Source organism: Pipistrellus hanaki (genome assembly GCF_964339955.1).
Source record: "Pipistrellus hanaki genome assembly, chromosome: 7".
NCBI classification, from domain to species: Eukaryota; Metazoa; Chordata; class Mammalia; order Chiroptera; family Vespertilionidae; genus Pipistrellus; species Pipistrellus hanaki.
The window spans coordinates 44,342,731-44,368,405 of record NC_140509.1 but is presented as its reverse complement, the minus strand read 5'-3'; the positions used below and the strand labels follow the sequence as shown (position 1 = coordinate 44,368,405).

Here is a 25,675-nt window from a genome sequence, read left to right as displayed (position 1 = left end):
GGATGGCAGCAGTGGGCGGGACCTCCCTCTATGGGGTGATCAATCACAGGGCTCCCAGACTGCAAGAGGGTGCAGGCCAGGCTGAAGGACCACCCCCACTCTCCCCCAGTGCATGAAGCCACTCCTAATCCCAGTCCTGGTCCAGATTGGGGAGAAAAGGGGGTGTGTAGTGGAAGTGTCTGAGGGAGAGGTTCTAGCCACCACAGCTGTGCTCGTCAGCCATGAGCCCAACATCTGGCACCAGTCTATTAGCTGAGTGGTGCTCCAGCTGTGGGAGCACACTGACCACCAGAGGGAAGCTCCTGCATTGAGCATCTGGCCCCTGGTGGTCAGTGCACATCATAGCGACTGGTCAAATGGTTGAATAGTCAAATATTTGCTTATGCTTTTATATATATAGATTTATTAATGTATTCATTCACTCCCTCTACCAGTATAAGAATCTATTATGTGTTAGGCCATATACTTGCTGAGAATAAAATCATACAAAATAAACTTCCTAATAATAATAAATGTTCTTAATTAATCATTTAGAATTTACCATATGCCAACTGATTACAATGATTTGATTTTTTATCTCCTTGGTAACATTTTAGCTCAAATTCACTTTTTATCAAATGCCCCGTAGATGGTGCTTGGATTGGTTAGAAAAAGTCATCTCAATAAAACAAGATTTGGGTGCCAGATACACTTCAATATATTAACTACATAACCTTGAGAAAGCCAGTCTTCCAAAACTTATCCATTTCATTTGCATAATGACAGAGATAACAGCTCTGAACTTTACCCGAGAGGTTTTGAAGAGAAAACTAGATAAGAACTTGGAAGTTTATTGCCATTGCTATAAACCATTATATGTGTTGGTTTTCTGTCTGTAGTAAGTCACCATTTGTAAATGAATCAGTTGCATACATTACGTTCTGCCACTGACACTTACTAGCTCTTCGACCTTGAGTATGTTACTTTATCTCTTTTTACTAGAATCTCCTTTAATTAACACGGTGATAATATTATGAAACTCATGGAATTGTTGTTTTTCAAATAAAGTATAACAAACATGGTTAGACTACTGATTAGTATGTTGCTTACATTTATCTTTATTTAAATTATTTTTAAAGAAATCTTTTCACTAAAATGATATTTAGGTTAAACTTAAATACTTAGGCTCTTATATTTCCCCATACCTGTGAATATGAGCATATTTGGTGTTTCATTTAAATCTGACTCCTTGAAACATTTTAGGATATGTTTGTTTTGAAGGAAAAGAATGAGCTATTTCAGCTACTCCCTTGGCTCTAATGAAACAACGTCAAAAAGAAGATGAAGTTACAGGCATACCTTAAGATATTGCAGGTTTAAGTTCCAGACCACTGCAATAAAGTCAGTCATAATCTTTTTGCTGGTGGAGGGTATTGCCTTCAGTTTGTAAAAAAATGCAGCATCTATGAAGTACAATAAAGTAAAGCACAATAAAACAAGGCATGCCTGTATATGTATTTTTTGGTCTTTCAGTTCTCAGATTAACTTTCATTTTCACTTGTTGATATAGCTCTAGTGTTCTTCAAATTAAGTAAAATCCAACTTATCCAACTTATAGTTATTGGAATTAAACAAAACTTTTACCAAAGAGGTAGCATTGTTTGCTACTTATCTGTTTTGCCTGTATATCTTGGTGATGTGCATAGTTTACCACTGACTGAATTAGCCACGGTTTCTCACAAGCCTGGATCATGTACTGAGGCAGGAACATGTAGCCAAACAACTGAAAGACAAGGAACGGCATTATGGTTGGAATTAAATTTTTGTCCCGGTAATATAAATCTGACTAGATAATGGTATTTACTTCCTGGCCGCAGGTAGCCCACAAATCCACCTGGGTAAGAATTATGTTGAACCTCTTCTGCAGCTGTGGGAAGTGACTGGGGTGGGAGCAGGACAGGAGTTGAGCAGCTGCAGCGAGACCGAGAGAATCATCTCTCCTGTGCAGCTGCCTTCTGAGGCTCCTGACCCGGTGAATCGTGGACTCTGTGAGGAGTGGTTTGTCTGGCGAGGAGCATCTCAGACCTGACCACTGACAGGGCCCATTAGCCTGCATCCCAGGCATCCCTGGATAACCAAGGAAGTGACTACTCTCTGTCTCATGGAGCCAGCTTATCCACCAAGGTTAATAGGGGAGCTCTTTGATGGATAGCACATCTGGAAGGGAAGCAGCAGGAGCCCACACACCTGCAGGTTAAATCTCAGAAGGTTTACCTTGTTTTCTGCTGTATGTGCTGTATGTTAGTGTAGATGTGAATATGGTTCTTTACCTCCCCCTCCCCCAAGAAAAGTTTCACACTATTGTTTGTGTTCAGCTTCATAGTTCTACACTAAATTCAGTCTTCGTTTGTTTATTTTACTCAGATATTCCTACACATTTCCACACCCTTTAATTCATGGTTTGTTATTTTCCATAATGCATTATCTCATTAGAACTCAATGAACATGACTGCAGGCTGATTGACTTTCGGTTGCAGGCTGATTGACTTGGCAGAACACTGAACTTTTCCCTGGCCATCAGCAGATTTCAGGTACTTAGGTGAATTACATTCACTCCACATGCAGTGTTAAATGGATCATCTGCATGAGGCACACTGGTTGTTCCAAATTCACAAAAAGTGAACATATAAGCTTCTCAAGGTGGGGGTCATGCTCAGGTATCATAGAAAGTCATCTCCCAATTATCAAGGAGGTTTGAAATACAGGGACTGTGGAAGTAAACATACGCTCCTCCATGCAAGTTGGTCAACAACAGCCAGAAAACATACAACTTTCATGGAAAAATTAACAAAATGGGTACTAATTTTTAGAATCGCAATTCTATTTTAAGTTTAAAGAGTAAATATCTTCTACCCATAAAATATACTTATAGTCTCTTTCCCTTCAGATATGCACAAGTTTAGAATAAAGAAAAAAGATGCCCTAACCTGTATGGCTCAGTGGATAGAGCGTTGGCCTGTGGACTCAGAGGTCCCAGGTTCAATTCCCATCAAGGGCTTGTACCTTGGTTGTGGGCACATCCCCAGTAGGAGGTATGGAGGAGGCAGTTGATTGATGTTTCTCTCTCATCGATGTTTCTAACTAACCCTCACCCTTCCTTTCTGTAAAAAATCAATAAAATATATATATTTTAAAAATAAAATAAAATAAAGAAAAATGCAAAAGGAGATGTGGCAATATTATTTGCAGTAATATTTTGTATTGAGAAAAGAATGCAAACCACCTCACTGTCTACCAATAAGGAAGTGTTAATAAAGTATTATATAGTAATATTAATATTACATAGTTATTGAAAAGATTGAGAAATGCATTTATGTATTGGTATGAAAAATTTTCTAAGATATATTGGTACTGAAAGTAAAAAAGAAGAGTATCTTATTGAATGACAGTTGTGAAATCTATCATCTATATATCTATCTATTGATCATCCATGTAACTATCTATCTAACTATTTATCTATTCACCCATCTTCTCTCTTCCTAGTGACCCAAGCACATAAAATATCAGAAAGGATGAACAACAACAACAAAAAATGGTAACAGTGATCATTTCTGGGAAATAAGGTAGGGAGAATCTGTGTAAGGAAAAATTTTAACTATTATCTTGTGTCTATCTGTATTAGCTGTCTATTGCTGTATAACAAAGCACTCTGAAACTTGGTGATTTCAAACAAAAACCACTTATTTGCTTACAATTCTGTGATTAGCAGTTTTGTCAATATTCAGCTGGGACGGTTTGCTTTATGCTATGTCATGTCTAATTCACTCCTCTGTTTACAATCGGAAGGCTAGTCAGGAACTGGCTAGTCCAGAATGACCTCACTCTCATGTCGGGCTCTAGGCTAAAAAGGCTGAGATGACTAAGCTTCTGTCTTGATGTGATCTCTCTCAAAGTTTGTTCATAGATGGCAGTTTTCCAAAAGGGGGAAAAAAGAAAGAAAAGAGAAGGAAAAGAAAAGAAAGTTGCAGGCTCTCTTGAAGCCAAGGCTTGACACGCACCCAGAATCACTTTTGCTGTATTTTTTTTTTGGAGAAAGCAAGCATCAAGACCAGCCCACATGTAAAGAATGGGGAATTTGGCTCTATTTTTTCTTTTCTTTATATTTTTCATGTGGTCAACCCTTTTATTAAACTTCATTGCAATATCTGCCATTGACCTTTGCTGGGGGAATTTGCCCTTAAGATATTTGTTTAACATTTACTTTCTTCTATTTTTCTTTGTATATTGGTACAGTATTTTGAAAGTGAAGGAAAACTGTGCATAAAATAGTAAAAGAAAGTGCATTAGAACTGAGAAATTCTCATATTTAGCTATAAAACTAGATTTCTTCATGAGAGAGCAGTAAGGTATTTATGGCCATGTAGAATCCAATATCCTATACTACTTGAATGCTTTATTAAAGGCATTAGTTGTTTTAATAAAAATGATAACAGAAATGATGGCATCGAGTTTTTATCTATAATAAAATACTGGTTTGTTTAATTGGTCTCTGCATCTTTGATAGGAAGATCCTGTTTCTATTTTTTATAATGGAATGTGTTTTCTGGTTAGTTCACAGTGATCCTGTAACATATACAAAAAGATTTTAACTGTTCCAGAGTCTGCAAAGAGATCCACTGTAGATGTGAAATTCTACATACATTTAAAATGCACATATAGTTTTATTTTGTGTCCACTAATAACATTTGTACAATGAGTAAATGGCCTTATATGCAATTGTATTACCTTGTGTGTATGTGTGTGTGTGTAATTTTAATAAAATTAAAAATATTTCTTCTTACAAAATTTATCATTTTGCATGTTAATGATGTAATGTTCCCCACCATATGCAGTAATGTTCTACAAAAAGGAAATTAAAACAGAAAAGTTATAAATTATTTTAAAGAATTATTTTAATTATTTTTTAGTTTTCTCCCAAAATGAATCCAATGATTAATTGTCTTATTAAAGGTAAATACACCCTGATTTTTCAATTTCAGCTGTGGAAAAGAGCTACCCTCTTCTGCCACATTCATAGATTTTACCTGTCCCCTTATGGTTCCTCCACTTTCTCTTCTCCTCTGTGAGCATAGACATTTTTTACCAATGTAGTAGGAATTCATTTCTTATGGAGGAGTTACATCTCCAGTACTTCTCGTGTTTTCTCTGTGTTTATCTTTGCCTCTTCTCTCTCTCTGGCACGCCAAAGCCAGTGCCTTCTGCCAGTCCTCACCAAAGCAAAACACAGGGGCACTGGCAAAAATTCCAAGGAACCGCCAGCCAGTGAGTCACATGAGAGAAATGCTTGCTTGCAGAGCTAGTTTTTTTCCTCTTTTTCTTTCTTTCTTTTTATTTCCAAAATTTGTTACTGTTTGCCCTAAATAAAACACAAATGACACAGAGGTAGAGCTAATACAAGGGGAAGAGAGGACCACGTGGTGAGGATTTCTCATAGCTGAAGCTGGAATTTTCTGTTTCCTTGCAGAAAACAGAGCACTCAAATGAGGACAATGCAAGAGGAGTCTGACATTAAATAACTGTGTTCAAGGGGATAGTCTAACTCTGCTCAGGGACTGTTACCATGCTAGGCATAAAGGGATAAAGAAAGAAACTGAGCTCAAAATGCCTTGAGTTCAACCTTTTTCCTGCTTTCCATTCCTGGTTTGGCTTTCTGTTGGCCAGGGTCAGTCTTCTAGGCCAAGAACAAGGTAGAGAAGGACAGAGACAGGTTCCAGAAATGCAGAGAAGGTATATGGTCCAGGAAGAAAAGAGCAAGAAGTGGTGGTGGGAGTGAGTGAGAAAGGAGATGGAAGAAGAGGAAGAAGAGGGAGGGAAGGAGGAATAGGAGATGAGAATAAATGCATGAGCTTGTAGCTGGTTATCAAATTTTTAATTTTGAGGCTTTTATTATAAGAACTAAGGCCAGATGGATGAAAATCATACAGGGGTAAGATACCTAGGCCTGGCTGGCGATCAGGAACCAATCTGTGGGGTGACTGGCAAGGCAATTGGGTGGGGCCCCCACCTGCATCCACCTTGGCTGGCCTGGCACGGCCTGCTCACCAGCCCCGCCTCCTGATTGCTTCCACCACCACCAGTCACTTTTCTCTGGGAGGTGACTGGTGGGGCAATCAGGGGGAGCGGGCCCGCTGGCACCTGCCTTGGCTGGCCTGGAGCCTGTGGGCTGGGGGCAGCTCCTGCATTGAGTATCTGCCCCCTGATGGTCAGTGCATGTCATAGTGACAGGTCATTCCACTGGTTGTTCTGCCATTCTGTGGATTTGCATACTATGCTTTTATTATAGGGAAAAGTAATTATGGTAGTTACTATTTATCAACCTTATAAATGTTTACATTCTACTTCCCTTCATAGGTTAAATGGGAAGCTACCTGAAGGCAAAGATCCTGCTGATTTTATCTACTAAAGTCTCCTCATTAAATATTTGTTGACTTAGATTGAATGATAAGTGTATTTTACTGATCTTTGAAAAACCAAGAATAGCTCACATTATGAATCTTAAGGTTGTCTTTTAGTTTCTGTGGTGCCATCTTACCATGGATAAGAATGTTGCATCCTTTCACCTGTCAACATTGTAATTGTTAATCTACTGCAGCTTTTGCTAACAGCAGAGAATCTGTGCTGACAGCTATAATATAAGTTGGTTTGCCAGAGAAGTTTACCAACAGCTTGAGAGTTTCATGATGAAATAACTGGTCAAGTTAGTGTTGATGGCATCTGGCCAGAGCCATCCATCACTAATCCTGGGAAGCAGGACTACCTGATGGTTCCAGTTTTATTCAATCTATTTTATGCAGCCATGCTTGAATATGCAACAAGGGACCTCAGGGTTGATATTAGGATATATTTTGATCTCCTAAAAGGGTTTTCCACTTCGATAACTTGCAATCCTCCTCAAAAGTCCTTGAGGCAGTTGTTCATGAACTATTGCTTCATGATGACAACATACCCAATGTGAAATGGATTTCAGAAAACTGTGTGGGGCTTGTGTTAGTTGTCTGTTGGTTGAAGATGACATAATACATGCCATGTTTTACTAACAAAATTCTACAACACCTCAATAACAGTAAACTTTTTGAAAGACATTGTTGACAATTTCTTTCTTTGCAATTTTACTAATAATTACCAGGTAGATGAGATAAGAAATTCAGGGAAAAAACATATTTGTGACTAACAGTATCATCCATAATTATTACTTTTCATAATGTTGTTAAATGAACGTGTCTTTCTGAGTGCATCAATTTGGAACATGCATTGATCAACACTGGGTTTGACTGAATCTTAGGATTGTCTTCCTAATAACTATATAACAACTAGACACCTAAATTAAAATGAAAAGTTTATCTAATCACATAATACTCAAGAAAGAAGAGATCTGAGAATATTCAAGATTTTACATAGGAAAGGTAGTTGACTTGGTCAATATCTTTCTCTTCACTAATTTCAGAAACTGGGCAATGCTTCAAGTACCTTGGTCACCTCACCATTGTTTTTATTATTCTAGTTTGAATGTTGTGGTAGCCAGTTTCCAACAAGGCTCTCCATGATTCTTACCGCCTGGTATTGATATGGGTTGGCGGTAGGTGACAAATAGACTCACACACATCATTTCCTTCTTGAGGCGAGGTCACAAATGTTACCATGGCTTCCTCTTCACTGTGGTTTTGCTTATCTTGGGAGAAGATGGCCACCATATCTGAGAAGTCTTATGAAGGAGTCTATATGATGAAGCACTGAGGATGACAGCCACCAGTCAGCTGGAAACGGAACCCTCTTTTCATCAGCCATGTGAGTGAGCTCAGAAGCAGATATTACTGACCCAGTCAAACAACAAGAGTACTGCAGCCCCAGCCAACATCCGATCTGCAACTCATGAAGGCTCCTGTGCCAGAACAACTTGAGCCACACCAAGATTCTTGACCCTTAGAAACTATGGGACATATTAATTTTTTGGGGTTTTTAGCTGATACATAGAATAGTTAAGGTTTATTTGGCAATATAACTAGTACAGTGTGATAGTCACATTTTCTTCTGTATGCCATGCAGCTATGAAATGAGGAATCATAGTCCTTAATTTGCTATGGGAGGACCATCCAGGCAGCAGTTGAAATCTGTGATGCATGAATCCCTGGGTTTATGTGCAGGCTTTAGAGACATGTGAACCCCCAGAATGACCTGTGGAATTATATGGAAATTTATGCAAATGTGTGTTTTTTTATCTTTAAAAAGGCTCATAGTTTTGTTTGATATTCAAATGTATATTTAATTTCCTTTTCTATGGCTCTCGTGCAGTGTTATATCCTGAGATCACCGAGTGCAGAGTCACTCAACTTTTTTTATTATAACATTTGCAATTTTCCATAGTGCCTTATATAGTGGGTGCTCAACAGATGGATGTTGGATGAGGGGCTGACTAGGTTTATACATTTGTGTGCACATATACCTGTCTTGATAGGAAAACTCTGAGTAGCCATATACTCTTAGCTGTTTTCCTATTCAGATCCATTCATCATCTCATCACAATTATTGGGTATTTAGGAGTGTTTAATTCATGACTGTGGAACAAACTGAAGCTAAGTGGCTCAAACTGAGAATGCTTTTTTGGTCTCAGCATAGTACATTCAAACACTAGGAAGTGAAGTAGCCAATAAGTATGCATAAAAGAAATTTCCTGGATACATTTTGAATCCCTTTTTTTTCTATGCTTCACACACAAAGAGTTTGTTGTAACAAATGTAGACTTTATCTTCATGTTTTTCTTTGACTTTCCGCACTCAGGAAAACCATTACCCCTAAATTAAAAAAAAAAAAAAATGTCAGAGTCATTTGCTATGCTGACTGCTTATTGCTTCTGTCACAGCTTTGGAATTGAACCCACCACAGTTACTAACATCCTGCCTGTCTTTCTTAAGTAGTTAATTACAATCTCATGCAATCTTTCTGGGAACCGGTATCCATTAACAAAATTGGTTTTCTTTCAATTGTGGCTATAAGTTGATGGATCCCAGTTCACCTATGTTTTTACTAAGGGTAATGCTGCTCAGGCACATACAAAGGACCCAAGTGTGTTTATTTTTTAAGAACGTTGTGGAATTATACCCACTTCCACCTTCAAAGTACTGTTTGAAGTTCCTGCTGCAGTCTTGATGAGCCATGTACTCACTCACTACTTCCTATTGTGCTGGTATTTCACAGGCCCCCGGTAACACATTCCTCCTTAATTCAACAAAAATTAGTTTCCATCTAAAAGTTACCTTTATGAAATTTCCCCTTGAAAAACATTATTTTCTCGGTTTCTATTATTTTCAAACATATTTACTTACATCTGGGAATGTTTCCAAAAGGAGCTTTAAGAAATTATTGCATTCTCATTGGGAGCAGGGGGAATACATCTATCGAAGGCCCAGATACTGCCACATGGAGAACAAATGAGGGCAATTAATTCTGGTAATTCTCAAAGTGAAAATACTTTATAACATGAAAAATATAGATTTAACATATTGATTTTTTCATTTGAGTTATATTTCCTTCCTTATCTTGAGGAAATACACATAATTGTGTTTTTTCTGTTCTTCTTTTTTTTTTTTTTTTTTTTTTTTTTTTTTTTTGTCGAGATGCTAGTTAATACTTAGGAAAATGAGAGAGGATGAAAGCAGATGCATATGTTTCAGCCATATAAATAATTTATAGCCTCACAATAATGCATTGTAATATAGGCCAGACTCAAAAGCATGGTAATTAAAGTGCTCATTAAGTATCTGTTAATGCACACCCACATGTCTCTAACTCTTATAGGCCATTCACAGTTCTGTTCATTAGGCCCAGAGAGAATTATTCACTCTTGAATCCCTTTGGCTCCATTCATTCTTCAAGTTATGCATGCTTGTGTTGTCTACTTTATGCTATATGCACTATGCTGGGCTGTAGGAAAATAGAGGTAAAGAAAGGGAAAATAGTTCAGAAGTGAAGACTGACCTAAATTCATACCCTAGTCTAAGGTTCTATTGTCTATGAAACAGAATACTCATCCAAAATGTATCCAGGAAATATCTTGTAGGCCTATTGAAGGCCTCTTATATTCTCTATCTAGCACTGCCATGAACTTTCACTGCACCATAATAAAATAATTAACTAAAATTTTCCAAGTGGCATGTTCTAGGACTTGAATCCGTATCCACTACTTTAGTCCTTAATCATTGAGCCTTAGAGAAGCCAGATGGGCTCTTCTGAAATTGTTTCATATGGAGCTTGTCTTAGCCAAAATTTTCACCCTGAATTATTTGACAGACAACATTGGCTCCTTCTGTTTATAATGTCCTAATTTAATTTGAAGATTGTTTATATCACCTTCATTTTTAGAATGTTTATGCATTGTGTTGAGGTTTAGAGATATAAATTTGATAGAATGTGGATAAAAGAAGATGGATGAGGGCATCTGTTGTCTAGATTGTGCAAATGGGTAAGCTGGTGAGCATTGATTTTGATGTTTGTTTAGATTTCTTGAATTTGTGCCATATGCTATATATTTTGTTTTCTATCTAGGAGTTTATTTTAGAGTAATTTTAAAGAAGCCAAAATCAAGAAAATCAATTTCTGAAATCTAAAGCTATAATGAAAGAAACATAAGTGGGAAGATGGATAAACATAAGGCAGAAATCAAGAAGAAGAGACAATTAGGCATTTCATGGAGAAAGTTGCTGCAGTATTCTTGGAAAAATAAAAGACTGACAGATAAAACGATCAACCGAGAAGGCATGATTTAGTTATATAATGCTAAATCTATATCGGAGGCCCAATCACTGGCTCTAAAAATTTCAGATCTTAAAAGTTTGCATCTATAAAAAAATATAAGCCAGATGTTTAAAAACTTCACTGTTCACACATTTCAAACTACCTTAACTACCCCTACTCATACTTACCTTTGAGGGGATTGTACACTTAAGTTGTTTTGATTTTATATTTTTTTGAATCATATAGCACATATGTAAAAAAAAAAAAAAAGCACAAATCATATGTCTGCAGCACACTGAGTTTTCCCAAGTTGAAGGTAACTTTAGCACAAAGCATTATCAACACCCAGAAGCCCCCCTAATGTTCCTTTCCATCTCTAACTTCATCCCACTCTCCTGGCTGCTAACCCTTATAGATTAGTCTTGCCATTTTCTGAATGTCACATAAATGGGATTATGTAGCTTGAACTTTTGGTTCAGGCTTCTGTTTTCTGCTTGTGAAATTCTTTCCTATTTTAAAACTGTATTTGTAATTCTTCATTCTCATTTTACAGTATTCTATTCTGTGGATATGACACAGTGAAATCATCCATCCTATTGCTGATGGGTAAAAATGAAGAACATTTTTTAAAATTGATTTTAGAGAGAGAGAGAGAAATAATGACTTGTTGTTCCACCTATGTATGTGTTCATAGATTGGTTCTTGTATGTGCCCTGACTAGGGATCAAACCCCCAACCTTGGCATATTGGAAGGAGGCTCTAACCCACTGAGCTACCTGGCTAGGGCCAAAGAACATATTGGAAGCTACTAGTTTGAGCCTATTAGGCCCTATACTGATATGGAAGGATATGATAGTACTTGTTTTCAGGGTCACAGGTTAGCACAGGTTCAGCTTTAGTAGATACTGCCAAAGAGTTTTAAAAAGTAAATTAAAGCTTGTGTTTTGAATACAATTAAGTCAGCACTGCTCAGTAGAAGTCTAATGGTAGACTACAGACAAAATTGTGTGATGGAATTAATGAGGCATCCTTCCTTGAATGATCCCTACTGTTGTTGTCCTATATGTTTTCTGTCAAAAGGTCTGTCTCCTGAGGAAGAAGGGATGGACAGCAGCCATTACTCTTCTGACAGCCACGTGGTACTAGCATGTCTGAAGGAGGGCCATTGAGACTGTCTAAATGTTTGGAAGGGCCTCTATGTCAAAACCTGCCTGTGGTTGGCATGACAGGAAAAAACAAGTCATATCAAATCATGTGCATTTCCTTGTAACCTATGCCAAGCGGGTAAATTAGTAGAAATATTTTTTTCAGCAAATGGTAAAGTTAGCTGTATGCATGTTATCTTTACAGTTGAAATGGGGAAATTGTAAGAAGGATTAGGTACACAAAATATAATTTTAAAGGAAAAATGATGTTCTCTGAAAATTTAAAAATAATGAATTTTAAATGGTGATTTCCTTGCTGAGCTATTGTATAATCCTAGACACACCCTCTATTATGCTACTCTAGAAAATAATTTAAGGTGTATTTACTGAGTTAGTACAGAAATAATTTCTCTTAGTCCTATTGGGATGAATAAAAGACAGTGCAATATTTCATGGGCATGGTCATTGTTTGGACATCTTGTTGAAAGTGGGTAATAGAGGACTCTCAGCAAAGCTTAGTCCAATATCTTATCTATGGAATATATCACAGGTTTTCTTTCTTCAGTAAATATTTAAAATAAAATTGTTTAGAATGTGACATAAAAATAAAAATAAAAATAAAAATAAATTGTCATTTTTAAGACTTCAAAAGGATTATAACAATCAAATTTAGTTTAAAACACAAGTTTGCATGTGCCTGTACATTGATGATCTTCCCATAGTGACTACTCAGACTGGAAAAGTTTTCAAGTCTAGTAATGGAGAGAGTAAGGGCAGACAGAAACCACTCAAGTAAAACCAATGCAGGAACATTTTTTTTTTTGAAACAAATTAGTTTAAATGATTTTGCAGTGATGATTTCATCATCTTATTTTAGCTTCACTAGGTTAGGTTATGTAAGACTTTTGCAGCAAAAATCTTATATAATCTAATCTAATAAAGCTTCAAAATTCAAAATTCGTGTGTTAAAGTCTTAACCCCACAACGTGAGTGTCTTTGGACCCAGGGTCTTCAGGAAGTAATTAAGGTTAAATGAGGTCCTAAGGGGTGAGCCTTGATCTGATAGCATTCCGGTTCTTAGGAGAACAAACACTATAAAGCAATCTGTTTCTTCCCTCCCTGTCTGTCAGGTGAGGACAAAGCAAGAAAACAGCCTGTAGCATCCCAGAAGCCCTGTGGTTCTCACCAGAGACAGAGCCTGCAACCAAGGTATGTGCCCTTGACTGGAATCAAGCCTGAGACCCCTTAGTCTGAGGGCCTCCAGAACTCCGAGGAAATAAAACAATGCCATTTAGTCTGTGGTGTTTTGTTAGGGCAGCCTGAGCACACTAAAACAGTCCATTAAAACGCTGAACTTTTTTTTTTCCTTAGGTCATAAGAAAGTGCTCACTTTTAGAGAAGTGAGTTCAGGCTGTATGCATGGTGCCTGGAGAAAAAAATAAAAGAAAAGAAAGTGGCCCTTGAAATGTAATCCTACCTTTCCCCATTTAGCTTCCTACAGGTCTTAGAAAGGAGTCACCAAGTCAATCGCGTGTATTTTCAACTGACACACAGACGTTTAGCACTTTGGGCTTTGAATGAGCATTCCCTCTGGGGGACCGGATTCCTCTGGCTGTGACATACAAACATTTGATTTCTATTTTATGCTTCATAAATCCCACACTACTCACAGTAATGATACATCTATGGTCTTTATATTCACAACTTTTGTTGTTATTAATCCTCACCCAAGGATAGTTCCCTCCCCACTCAATGATTTTTAGAGAGAGTGGAAGGGGCAGGAAGGAGAGAGAAATATGGATGTAAGAGAGACACATTGGTTGGTTGCCTCCCACACACGTGCTGACTAGGACCCAGGCATTGATTTTGCAACCGAGGTAAATGCCCTTGATTGGAATCGAACCTGATTCCCTTCAGTCTGAGGGCTGATCAATGCTCTATCTATTGAGCTTTGGATCAAACCAGCTAGGGCTACATTCATTTTTTTTTTATCCCCTTGATAATTCCCCAACTTAGCATGACCCAGCAGTGCATAATGTGACTCTTTTCCACTCTCATCTGCCGTCCTTCTATCCAGGAATATACCTCTTCACAGAAACTCCATCCAGCCTCTGTCTCAGAAGTTCTGATGTTTCAGAGTCTTTATTTAGCTCTTCTTTTATATGAAGATATTTTGAAATGGTAATATCACTTATAGAGTCCTTCCTCCCTCTGGGACTAGCAATCATGTTTTGTATTGTTTCTGAAGTGTAACATGGGGCAGAGGTAATATATCTTTCAAGCTGAATGCTTTCATTGTCACTGGTTTTCATTTTTCACACAGACTTTGACATATTTCAGTATTGGTGGTGATGCTTTGGAAAACTAGAAGACCGAGGAGCCTGGTTCATCAACATCCCTGCTCCTGCTCCCTGCCCCCACCCCTCCACTTTCACATAAAATGGTAACACTTAGATGATGACTAGCTTAGCAGTGCTGCTCTTTTTAAATTTTTTTTTTTGTGTGAATTTTGTACTTTGGTTGATATTGATTTCCTTTGCCATTGTCAGTATAGCCCATTGAAAAGTTGGTGTGTATTATCATCCAAAGATCTGTATGTAACCTTTTTTATGGAATGACTTAAATTTGGGGGTAGATTCTAATGATCCAGGAGGTATATGTGAAATAACACTAAAGCCGAAACCGGTTTGGCTCAGTGGATAGAACGTCAGCCTATGGACTGAAAGGTCCCAGGTTCAATTCCGGTCAGGGGCATGTACCTTGGTTGCGGGTGCATCCCCAGTTAGGGGTGTGGAAGAGGCAGCTGATCGATGATTCTCTTTCATCAATGTTTCTAAATCTTTATCCCTCTCTCTTCCTCTCTGTAAAAAAATCAATAAAAATATATTTAAAAAAGAAATAACACTAAAGTAGTTATTTGATGGATATTTATGAAAAAAATATGAGGATAAACACTGAGTACTTTCATAATCTTATACATCAAACTGTAAAGACCTACTTGTGGCCTTTTGATAAATTCCCCAAAGTTTATGCCTATCTGTATAATGAAATTATACATATAAAGAATATAATTATCATCTAAGTTTTCATTTTATTTTAAAAAGCATCTCTTATTTAAAAATCATTAAAAATCTTTATATCAATGAATGGGCTGAATGAAGAAATTACTGTAACATTATTGGAAATAATGGGTGCTCAGCTGCCATTGTCAATGAATAATAGCAATCCTAATATATAAAAACCCAGGGTCCATAACAACCAATTGAAGGCTCAACCTAACACTGGAAGTCAGTCCTGCAGTCAGTGCTGGGTTGCCACTGACTGCTGCAGGTGAGGGCACATGACCTAGCACTGACTGCCAAGGGGGCTGTGGATCAGGCCCAGAGAGAGGCCTGGGGAAAGAAACAGGGTCTGCAGCTTCCATGGAAGATGTTGATGAGTCATTGCCTCTTTCTCTTGAGGCTTCACCACCAGTCGTGCCTCTGTTTCTCTCCAGGCCTCCAGAGGGGCTGTGATCAGCCCTGCCTCTCTGATCAAGCCTGGAGATAGGTTCAGAGATGCTAACTGGCATAGAAATAGACCAATCAGAACCAAATCTGGATGAACTGTGAGAAGCCAATGGCTGCCTAAGAGGCAGAGCTTTTGACTCTGATTGGCATTGAAACCAACCAATCAGAACTAAATTGGCTGGCAGCAGAGAGCAGTTGGGAATGAGATCAGGCCTACAGGGGAGGGCAGTTGGGGTGATCAGGCAGGCAGAGGCAGTTATGGGTGATCAGGCTGGCAAGGGAGGGCCATTGGGAGCGAGATCAGGCTGGCAAGGGAGGACAGTTAGGGGCAATCAGGCAGGTAGGCAGAGGCAGTTAGGGGCAATCAGGCAGGCAAGCAGGTGAGAGGTTAGGAGCCAGTGGTCCCACAGGGATTGGGCCTAAACCAGCAGTTGGACAACCCCCAAGGTGTCCCCAATTGGAGTGTGCAGGCTGAGCTGAGGGACCCCTCCCGCGCCCCCCCTCCCCCAAGCATAGATTTGGTGCACTGGTCCACTAGTAATTCTATAATTACATTACTTTTAAAAAACAAATGTTGATCCCTCTATTGACTCTTAAGTTTACTATTGCTATCTCCATTCTAATTTTTGAAAGGTGTTTATTAGTATTACTGATGTTTTATTTTTCATCATTCACATTTTTAATTAGAAAAATTACAGTCTGTCTTTTTAATTTTATGTTTATATTTACAAGTGTAAATATAAATTTAACCTGGATTTCATAGATGTATAATTATTTCCAGGGGCACAAGCCAATCCATGTATAATAGCCCATCAGACAATACAAACACAAGGACCACATTTTCTAATAAAATGAGTGGTCTGCAATTCAGTTAAAGCATAGTGCCATATTATTTGTATTTTATTTGTTTTTATTTATAGATATGGCTTGCCAGAAGATTTCTTTGGCCCTCATCAGTTTTGTCATGTAAAATATTGGTTTATTTCACATTTACTGTTACACTGCTCCATTCCATAAATTATGCTGGGTTGGTATGTATATTTCTCTTATAAGAAAATAGGAGTTGTAATTTTTTTTTAGGTTCATGATTAGCCTAAATGAGAAACCCATAAACAGAATATTTAAAAGATTCAAGCCTGACAGAAAATTCTCTTATAATAAGAAACATCATAACTTCCATTGTACAAACACATGTTTAACAGTAATTCAGATGCACTTTATGCTGATGGTCTGCTGGAAATCAGGTAACTTTGGTTTATTTTTAAATCTCAAGTCGTTTTCTTTTCAGTATAGCAAATTGCTTCCCCTCACCCCCTTCATAAACTGATACCCTTTTTAAGTGATTTAAGTTTTTTCAAGTAATTAAGAGGAAATTCTTCCTACAATTTTATTCCAGGCTCTGTCCACTTTAAGAATGTCATTGAAAATATGCTCTTGCACAAATATCTCATTGAGAGGATTTATATTTCTGACATAAACACATTGCTATTGCTTTCACCTAATGGGAGATAAAATGATGATAACAATGCATTGTTTTTAAATCTGAGAACTGATTACAGGGAATGTAAAGACATAAAACTTTAATTTTGTAATTAAACAGGTAAAACATGTTGAAATATACATGGAAAATATGTTTATACATATACACAACTAAGAAAATATTACATATCAACATATATTTAAAGCATTTCTGTATGTATATATCTGCATGTGTATATTGTATTTTAAAACAAAGTTAGAACTACTATATTTATTTTTCAGTTATTATTACCTTTTGAACAATTTTGTACATTGTTAAAAATTTTCAAGAATGTAATTTTAATAATTTCATCATATTTTGGTTTATGCATGTAGGACATTTAATATTTTTTTACTTCTATAAATAATAAAATATGTACTTTTAAAAACCATATTTGAGATTTATGCATTCATATGTGTAATTTATACATTGATTGAAGGTCTTTGATTTGTCAGGCAAGCAGTTTCTTAGGGGCTGAGTACCCAAGTGTGGAAACAAATAAAAAACACATAGAAATGCTTTGAAAACTAATGTGAGTGAAGATCTGAAAGTTTTTAATGTGACACCAGTCTTAATTGTTATATTCTCTATATAATGGATTATCAGAATATTTTGATCAATAGAGCTCAGAGACTCCAAGAACAAATAATATCATGAAACCTCACTTGAAGATATTTTCTCCTTCCCATTCAGCAAATCCATTAGCAAGCACATGCCTCCTTCCTTTCCTGCTATGTGTGCATTTTGTATAGGAATAAAATGGTGAATTTGTTGAGCTCTGGACCCCATGAGTCTAATAACCCTACAAAATAGTGTTTTGCAGTTGTCATCAATCAGGGACCCATTATGTTACATAGATTATCTTACAGACACCACAATAATTTTCTCTCAGATTTTAAGAACCTAATATTTGCCTCTTTATTTTTATATAAGGTATAGGTATTAATATTGGAATTCAATTATCCTACAACTTTTAAATTCAGTAAGTACCTATGCTTAAAGCCCAAAGAGTAATAAATGACCTAGTTAAGCATACAAATTACTATGTTTATGGAGGAAAAAGACAAATTACATTCACATAGCTTAAGAATTTAGTGCATCATAATCTAATTTCCAGAAAGCCGCAGTATTTTAAAGCTATCAGGAAAAACATCTACTCTTGCTTTCTGTGAATATCTTTTCCCCCCACAAAAGCCATATCAAGAAATTAAAACCTCAATGTAAAAATATGAGCGCTTGAAAAATCAGGCCTTCATTTAGCTGTGTTTATTATACCATTTAATACATTCTGATCTCTCTATAAAATGAAGATTTTAAATTTAGATAAAATAAGCAAGAAAGCCTTTGGCAAAAAAAAAAAATGATTGAAATTCACAAACGGGTCTTATGCTATATAGACTCTCTCCATTATTTACTGTGCAATCTACCATATTTATGAAGCCCCTATAGTAGGTTACACAGTGTGATACATTCCCTGAGAGGAATAACGTGGACCATCTCTGGAGTACACCAATGCTCACAGCAATATTATTCACAACAGGCAAAAGGTGGGAACAACCCAAATGTATACCAATGCTTAAATGGATAAACAAAATGCAGTGTATACATTCAAGGAAATATTATTCAGCCTGAAAAGAACAACATATTGTCACTTACTGCAATATGCATGAACCCTGAAAACATTATGCTAAGTGAAACAAGCCACATTACACGTATGAAATACCTACATGAGTCAAATTCATAAAGATGGGAAGCACACTAGTGGCTCCCAGGGGCCATCTTTCTGTTTAAGATGAAAAAGTTCTGAAGGTGGGCGGTGGCAATGGTTGCACAATAAATAATGTGAATAAACTTCATGCCACTGCATTGTACACTTAATGCTTAAAATAGTAAATTTTATCTTATCTATATTATACCACAATAAATTTTAAAAGTTAAAAAATTAATTCCTCTGGGCCAGAGAGGAGCTCACAGACCTTCTGCAAGAGTCAGGGTGGGCTGCACGTAGGACAGCCCGGCTGTGAAGCTGGGGAGGGTGTTGCTGGGTAGACACAAAGGGAAAAGGGCAATTCATGCAGAGAAACCAGCCTCCCTGGCAGGGAGATATGCAAAAAAGCACGGTAATATCTTATAATTCCAAGCAGTGCCCTGTAACAGAAGATATGTGGCTGTTCAGGAAGCAATGGAAAGAATTAAACCTCAAAATGATTAGCTGGAATCTGGTCTTGAATCAGGTTGGTGGCAGTTTGTATTTTCCTAGGACAATAACACTATTTCCTGTTTCACAGAGTCTTAAGGCCTTGCCACTTCTCCACCGTAAAAGGGCCTCTTACTCCTCTCTCTGCCAATATAGGAAGGTTCCTGGTGATCTGCTTGGAAACAACGGGATGTGGCAGGATTTCTGTGGGATTTCCCAAACTACATTACAGACGGTGAACCAACTTCCACCCAACCTCCTGGCATGATTGCTCGTGGAGCCTTCAGCCACCCTGTCGGCCATCCGACTGCCCAGGAACCACCATGCTGCGAGGAAGCCCACTCTGGCCCATACAGAGGGACCACGTGGAGAGGCCCCGACACCAAGGAGAAGCAGAAGCTCAGTCAGCTCTCAGCTGCTCCGGCCCCACAGCTTCCCGGCTCCAGCTACCATCTGATTGCAACTTCCTGGGCACCTGGGAGCCTGCCCTACACGCTAAGCCCTCCCCCAATTCCTGACCCACAGAACCTTCGTACACAATGAAATGATTTGTGTGTTAAGCTACTGAGTTTGGGGTAACTTGTTACATAGGACACAGCAAATAGCTAACCTGAACAAAGGTCATAGGGTCAAGCTTTGGAGTTTGAACTGACTACTCACTACTTTATGTGCATCTCTTGCTTTTTTTTTTTTTTTTTTTTTTTTTTTTTTTTTTTTTACCTTTGTTCCTGCTCCTTTCTTCACCTGGAATGCTACCCACTGAGATTTCTCCCTATTATAAGTCTTTGTGTTCTTTAAGGCTCAGTCACAAAACACGCCTGGATGACCCTAGCTCTCCTAGCTGAGCATATTTGTCCCTCCTTGAATAATAGTTTTTGTTTTGTTTGTTTTTTACTGTGCGGGTGGTATAAATTGCATCCTACAACTTTTTAAAAAAATATAATCCATGTTACCTTTGAACAAAATGTGAAGACTTGAGGCCAGGCATTGTATTTTTCACATCTTTGCAAAGTCTGTCACTGTGCTTTAGAATTATCATGGTAAAGGTGTTTGAAAATATATAGTGAAGGCATAAAAAAATACATAGACCACAGGAAAATGGTTTAATTTATGGAAAGCTATTTTTCTGTCCCTAGCTAATACTACTGACTGTCATGAGTTTATCCTTTTTTCTCCATTTACATTTAAACATGTATATATATTTTATGATACATGTTAGATAAAGGAAACTTTCAGAAAAAAAAAAGTTATTGTATTTAGATTGTACCTAATTTGTAGCCAAGATATTCAGAAAGGTCATATAATTTCTGTCCTAAGTGTATAATCAGAACTTACATGTCTATGAAAACCAGGCAGACTTTACTTTTAATAACATCTAAAGTCATCTAAATTTTGGAAATTGTCCAGGAAAATACAGGCTGCCCTAACAGGCAAGTTTCTCACCGGTTTTTAGCCAGCAGTGAATGCTGAGAGATGAAGGCAGGGGTTGCTTTTATATTCTGAAGCTTCATTATCCTTTAAGCAAACAAATGACAATCAAGCATACTTCCAGCAAATATACTTTCCTTGTACTGACCTCCACAAAATCATCCATGAGACAGCAGCTATGCATCTCTTTAGATTAAAAGGTTCTGCTAGACTTGAGATAATTAGTGGAGTAGTAGAGATATCTAGCAATGCAACCATAAAATAATAAATGCGTCAAAAATAATCAGATTTAAGAAACACTCGCCTGAGTTATTCTAGAGGTTGTGATTTTGTGGTTTCCGAGAAATATTAATACTTGTTCAATTCTGGCATGGGATAAAGCAACTTTGAGAATTATTTCTTTTAGACAAAAAGAAAAATGAAGAAAAATGCAAAACCTAGTATCCCTATACATTTCACTCATTGCTCTCATTTTATTTCAAGGTCTCAGGTAGTAGTCTGTTGTGTCTAGAATTAATCTGTGAGGAGACTGCTTAGAAAGGTGAGACTTGAGATGAAATCAGTTTAATTTATAATTCAGGTTGAAGGGGAAATGGGAGAAGTACAAGGAAGGACGGTTACATCAACATTTATGGAGGGTAAGCATGGCTCTTTGCTGTTCTATGAGGACATTGTTGTAATGGAGACAAGCTAATGCACAACATTTGGCCATGCTTCTAAAAGATTTCAAGTTTTGCAAGTTTAAAGAATAAAAGATGGTAAAACTATTGAGAGGGGTGAGCTTTACTGCCTCAATAAAATATTTCTTTTCTATTTTGCCCTATCCTCCCCTATTTATTCACTTATAAGTTGTTGTTGTTTTAAACACACAAAACAAAAAACTGTGACTTAACATTGATCTAATTTGATTTTTCTTTCCCAGTACGTTAAACACACCCCACTTCAAATGTGCTTACTATGTGTATCTCTACTGATGACAGTTATACGATATTAGCTCCCTCCTCATTATTCTCTACCCCCAGAGAGTACATCCTCATCATGTGTAAAAGAAACCTAAACTTTAAAGAAGTCCGAAGAAAAAGATTAATATGGAACTTAGTTCTTCTTTAAGAGTTACCAAGTTTCTACCTTATAAAAGTAGGAAGGCAGGTTAATAATATGGGAATATAGTGAACGTTTTGCAAAATATTTTGAAAATGTTTATTGCAATGCACTTGAAAAATGAAACTATATTATAAAAGAGATCATTGGTTTGGAAACCAGTTTTATTTATGATCTTAATTGGTATTCAAGGCAAACACAAACAACTCAAATTCTGAACATGCTTTATAGAAAGCTGTTTAAATAATTTTAAATAATTTTAAACTTATAACTGAACCATTCAGATGTGACTCTCAGGAGGAGAACCCCTTAGCCTGGGTGTCTGTGAATGCTGCATGAGAAGGTGTTTGATGTTTCAAACACCTTGAGAAGAACATGATGACAGCCCTGCGGTGGAACTCAGGACAGACAGATATTTTTGTCTTCAAATATCGACATCATTTGGAATTACTGACAATTGTCTTTGTACTCACACAATGGAATTACTGTAAGAAATGTTATCTTGGGAATTTTAATAGAAAGAATTATAGCTTTAACATCTGCATAAAATTTATTATGCATTATTATAAAATTATTTCGGAATCACCTGGGGAAATTTAATTTTTTTCCCCCAAAATTGCCCAGGGAGATTTGAAATAGTCCCCATGAGAATTTTCTTGTAAATCAATTTTAGCCTTGAGATAGAAATGGGGCTAGGACAAGGGAGAAGTAGGAGAAGAATTAAAACAGTGGTCAAATAGTCATTCCTAAGTAACAAGTAGGGCATTTAACAACTGTTGTTGTTTTTTTGTAACACTGAAGGACATTCATTGCCATGACAAAATGTTCTATGTATAAACTCACATTGGAAAGTCACTATGTCTTGATTGCATTCATCTACCCATCAGGGATTTGTAACTGAGACATAAATATTTCATTGAATTTTTAATAAAACCTTAATGTGCATGATCTACAGAGAGTGCACTACTACTTGAAAGCCCTAATATATGGAAACGGCAGCAGTTTTGAGGTGGATCAATAAATTTCATGACTCTGTGTTATGAGGATTAGGTATCATCTTGTCATTTACTATCTATTTCTCAAAAGAAAATAACTACAATTAGAGTCCTAGACTGTGTTTTTGGTAAGAAACCAAGTGTCTCCCAGACATATGACTGCGGCTCTTTGGCGTATTCTGTCTATTACCTGACACTCTTTTTCTTAGAATTTCAGTTTTGCCCTAATTAACATAAGGTCAGTGGAATACAGCATATCCCTATAGTATATCATAAAACAAGGTGGTCACTAGAGCCAGAACATTAATCTCTGAGGAACTAGAATTTTTAGAGAATATCCAAGATGATGTAAATTTTATGTTACCAAGTGACAAGATCCCATGCATTGCAAACCTGTTTATTAATGGCACATAGAGAGGAAGATCATAATGTTTCTAAAAATTTCTGCTGGAGAGTTGTCCGATGCTGAAATGTATTCATCTTTAAAATGACATTCTTGAATTGAATTATTCCTGAGGTGTGTTTTTTGTTGTTGTTGTTGTTGTTCCAAAATGTATTTTTCTTACACTGTGCAGAGGAGCTATACATGAAATTTAAACCACAATAGTCTCTAGAGAAAGAAATCCCTTGAGAGATTCTATTTCAGTTTATATTATTGGTAGAGAGACCCTGTAAACAGTATAAACTCATGGAAGCCAAGAGAAGCAGGTGATCAGATATATCACTAAAGCTTTCCTTATAATATTAATGTCTATTTTCATAGTTCAAAATTAGAGAGATTTTCTAGAATTCAGTATCTGGCTGATATATCAGTAGACTCATATTATGTTTTAATGAGATTCCAAACATTTATGTGTGATAGTATGTGCTCTGTAAATTGGATAACATTGCAAAGTACTTCAGTACAAAAATATAAATTATTTATGTACTTCTTGACTTAAAGTACTCAATGAGCTTAGTGAGTGTGCATGGATATTCATTCTCTATTTTTGTAAAATGTCTTATGCTGAAGAGTAGCTAAACACCTGCACAGTTGGTCATATATATATATTTTTGTCCTTTGAGTAATGGGAATTGATTCTATAAAGTGGCCTTGAATATATACTATGAAACAAATGCGTCCAGTATGATGTGCCAAACTCAACTGGTTTACGTACTCTGTTGACATCATTCTGAAGATTAACCAAAGCTTATTGTTGGATTCTGTGCATTTTCGTGGAGAATAAATATTGAACTTGTTCTTACTCTGTTTTTAAAACATTATTATTGACTTTAGAGAGAGGAAGGAAGAGAAAGAGTGAGAGAAACGGATTGGAAGAAAGAGAGAGATGTCAATATGAGAAAGAAACATTGATTGGTTGCCTCCCACACATGCCCTGAAGCGGGGTGGAACCTGGGCATGTGCTCTAACGGGGAATCGAACTCACCGCCTTTTGATGTATAGAGCGATTCTCCAACCACTGAGCCACAGTGACCAGGGACCCAGTTTTTAAAAGACTAATTCCTGCTCGGCATCGGGGGACACTCACAGCTCTCGGCACCTGGCCCAGCCCCTTTCATAATGTCTACTGATGATGAAATTCTGTGCAAGCTCAGCTTGGAGGGTGATCACTCCACCCCGTAAGCGCGTATGGGTCCGTCAAAGCCTGCCCCAACTTCGATGCCCACGGGGATGCTGTGAACACTGAAACGGCCATCAAGACCAAAGGGGTGGATGAGGTCACCGTTGTCACCATTCTGACCAACCGCAGCAATGAACAGAGGCAGGATTTCGCCTTTGCCTACCAGGGAAGCGCCAAAAAGGGGCTTGCATCCGCACCAAGTCCGCCCTGTCCCGCCCCCTGGACACCGTTTCGCCGGGCCTCCTGGCAAAGCCTGCTCCTGCGATGCCTCCGAGCTGCAGGCCTCCGGGCAGGGGCCGGGCCGAGGAGGACTCTCCCTGAGCTCACCTGCTCCAGGACCCGCCAGGAGATGCAGGAAATGAACAGTCTACAAGGAAATGTGCAGGACTCATTGGAGAAGGGCAGGATTGACGGCACATCTGGCGACGTCCGCAGCCGGTGGCTGCCCTCACCAAGGGCAGAAGAGCAGAGGACCGCTCTGTCATCGATGAGGAGCTGATGGACCAAGACGCCGGGATCTCTGTGCAGCTGGAGGGAAGAGACAGGAACTGACGTTCCCAAGCGGATCAGCATCATGACCGAGCGCAGCGCGTCCCACCTCCGGAAAGCGTGTGACAAGCACGAGAGCTACCGCCCTGATGGCACGCTGCAGAGCACCAGGAAGGAGGTCAGGGGGGACCTGGGACTTGTCTTCCTGAACCCGGTCCGGTGTGTCCAGAACAAGCCCCTATATTTTTGCTGAGAGACTGTACGACTCCGTGAAGGGCAAGGGGATACACGCAGCAAGGTCCCGATCAGAATCATGATCTCCCTCAGGGAAGTGGACAGGTTGAAGATCAGGTCTGAATTTAAGAGAAAGTAGGGTAAGTCCCCGCACCATTACACCCAGCAAGACACCGAGGGTGACCACCAGAAGGTGCTGTTGTGCGGCCCGGGCGTCCAGGAGCAGTGCTGCTCTGCTTCCAGCTAGCACTTCTAGGAAATCCGCTTGTGACCAGGCCCCATCCCTGTGCCTGCCCCTGTGAGGAGGCCCTCAGCATTGCTTCTGCCTCGCCTTATCTCAGTTGTCTAAGCGTTTCCCGTCTAGTCTCTCCTTTTAGCAGAACTGAACATTCCAAGAGTTGGAAGTGAAATCTATGATGTGAAACACTTTGCCTCTTTGGTACTGTGTCATAAACAGATGAATAAATTGAATTTTTACTTTAGAACCAAAATTTAAAAAGAAATAAATAAATGAAAATTTAAAAATATAAAAAAATAAAAAGTTTATTTCCTACAACCCTTAAAACTTCTTTTTAAAAAATATATATTGTATTGATTTTTTGCAGAAAGGAAGAGAGAGGGATAGTTAGAAACATTGATGAGAGAGAATCATCGATCAGCTGCCTCTTG

The 25,675-nt window shown here is 37.9% G+C and overlaps 1 pseudogene across 1 annotated transcript; it reads left to right on the top strand.

Annotated features, from left to right (window-relative positions):
• The first annotated feature begins 24,220 nt into the window (after positions 1 to 24,220).
• On the top strand, positions 24,221 to 25,253 carry LOC311625867 (annexin A2-like; annotated as a pseudogene). Its single transcript has one exon. The product of its transcript is annotated as an annexin A2-like (transcript).
• Positions 25,254 to 25,675: the final 422 nt, after the last annotated feature.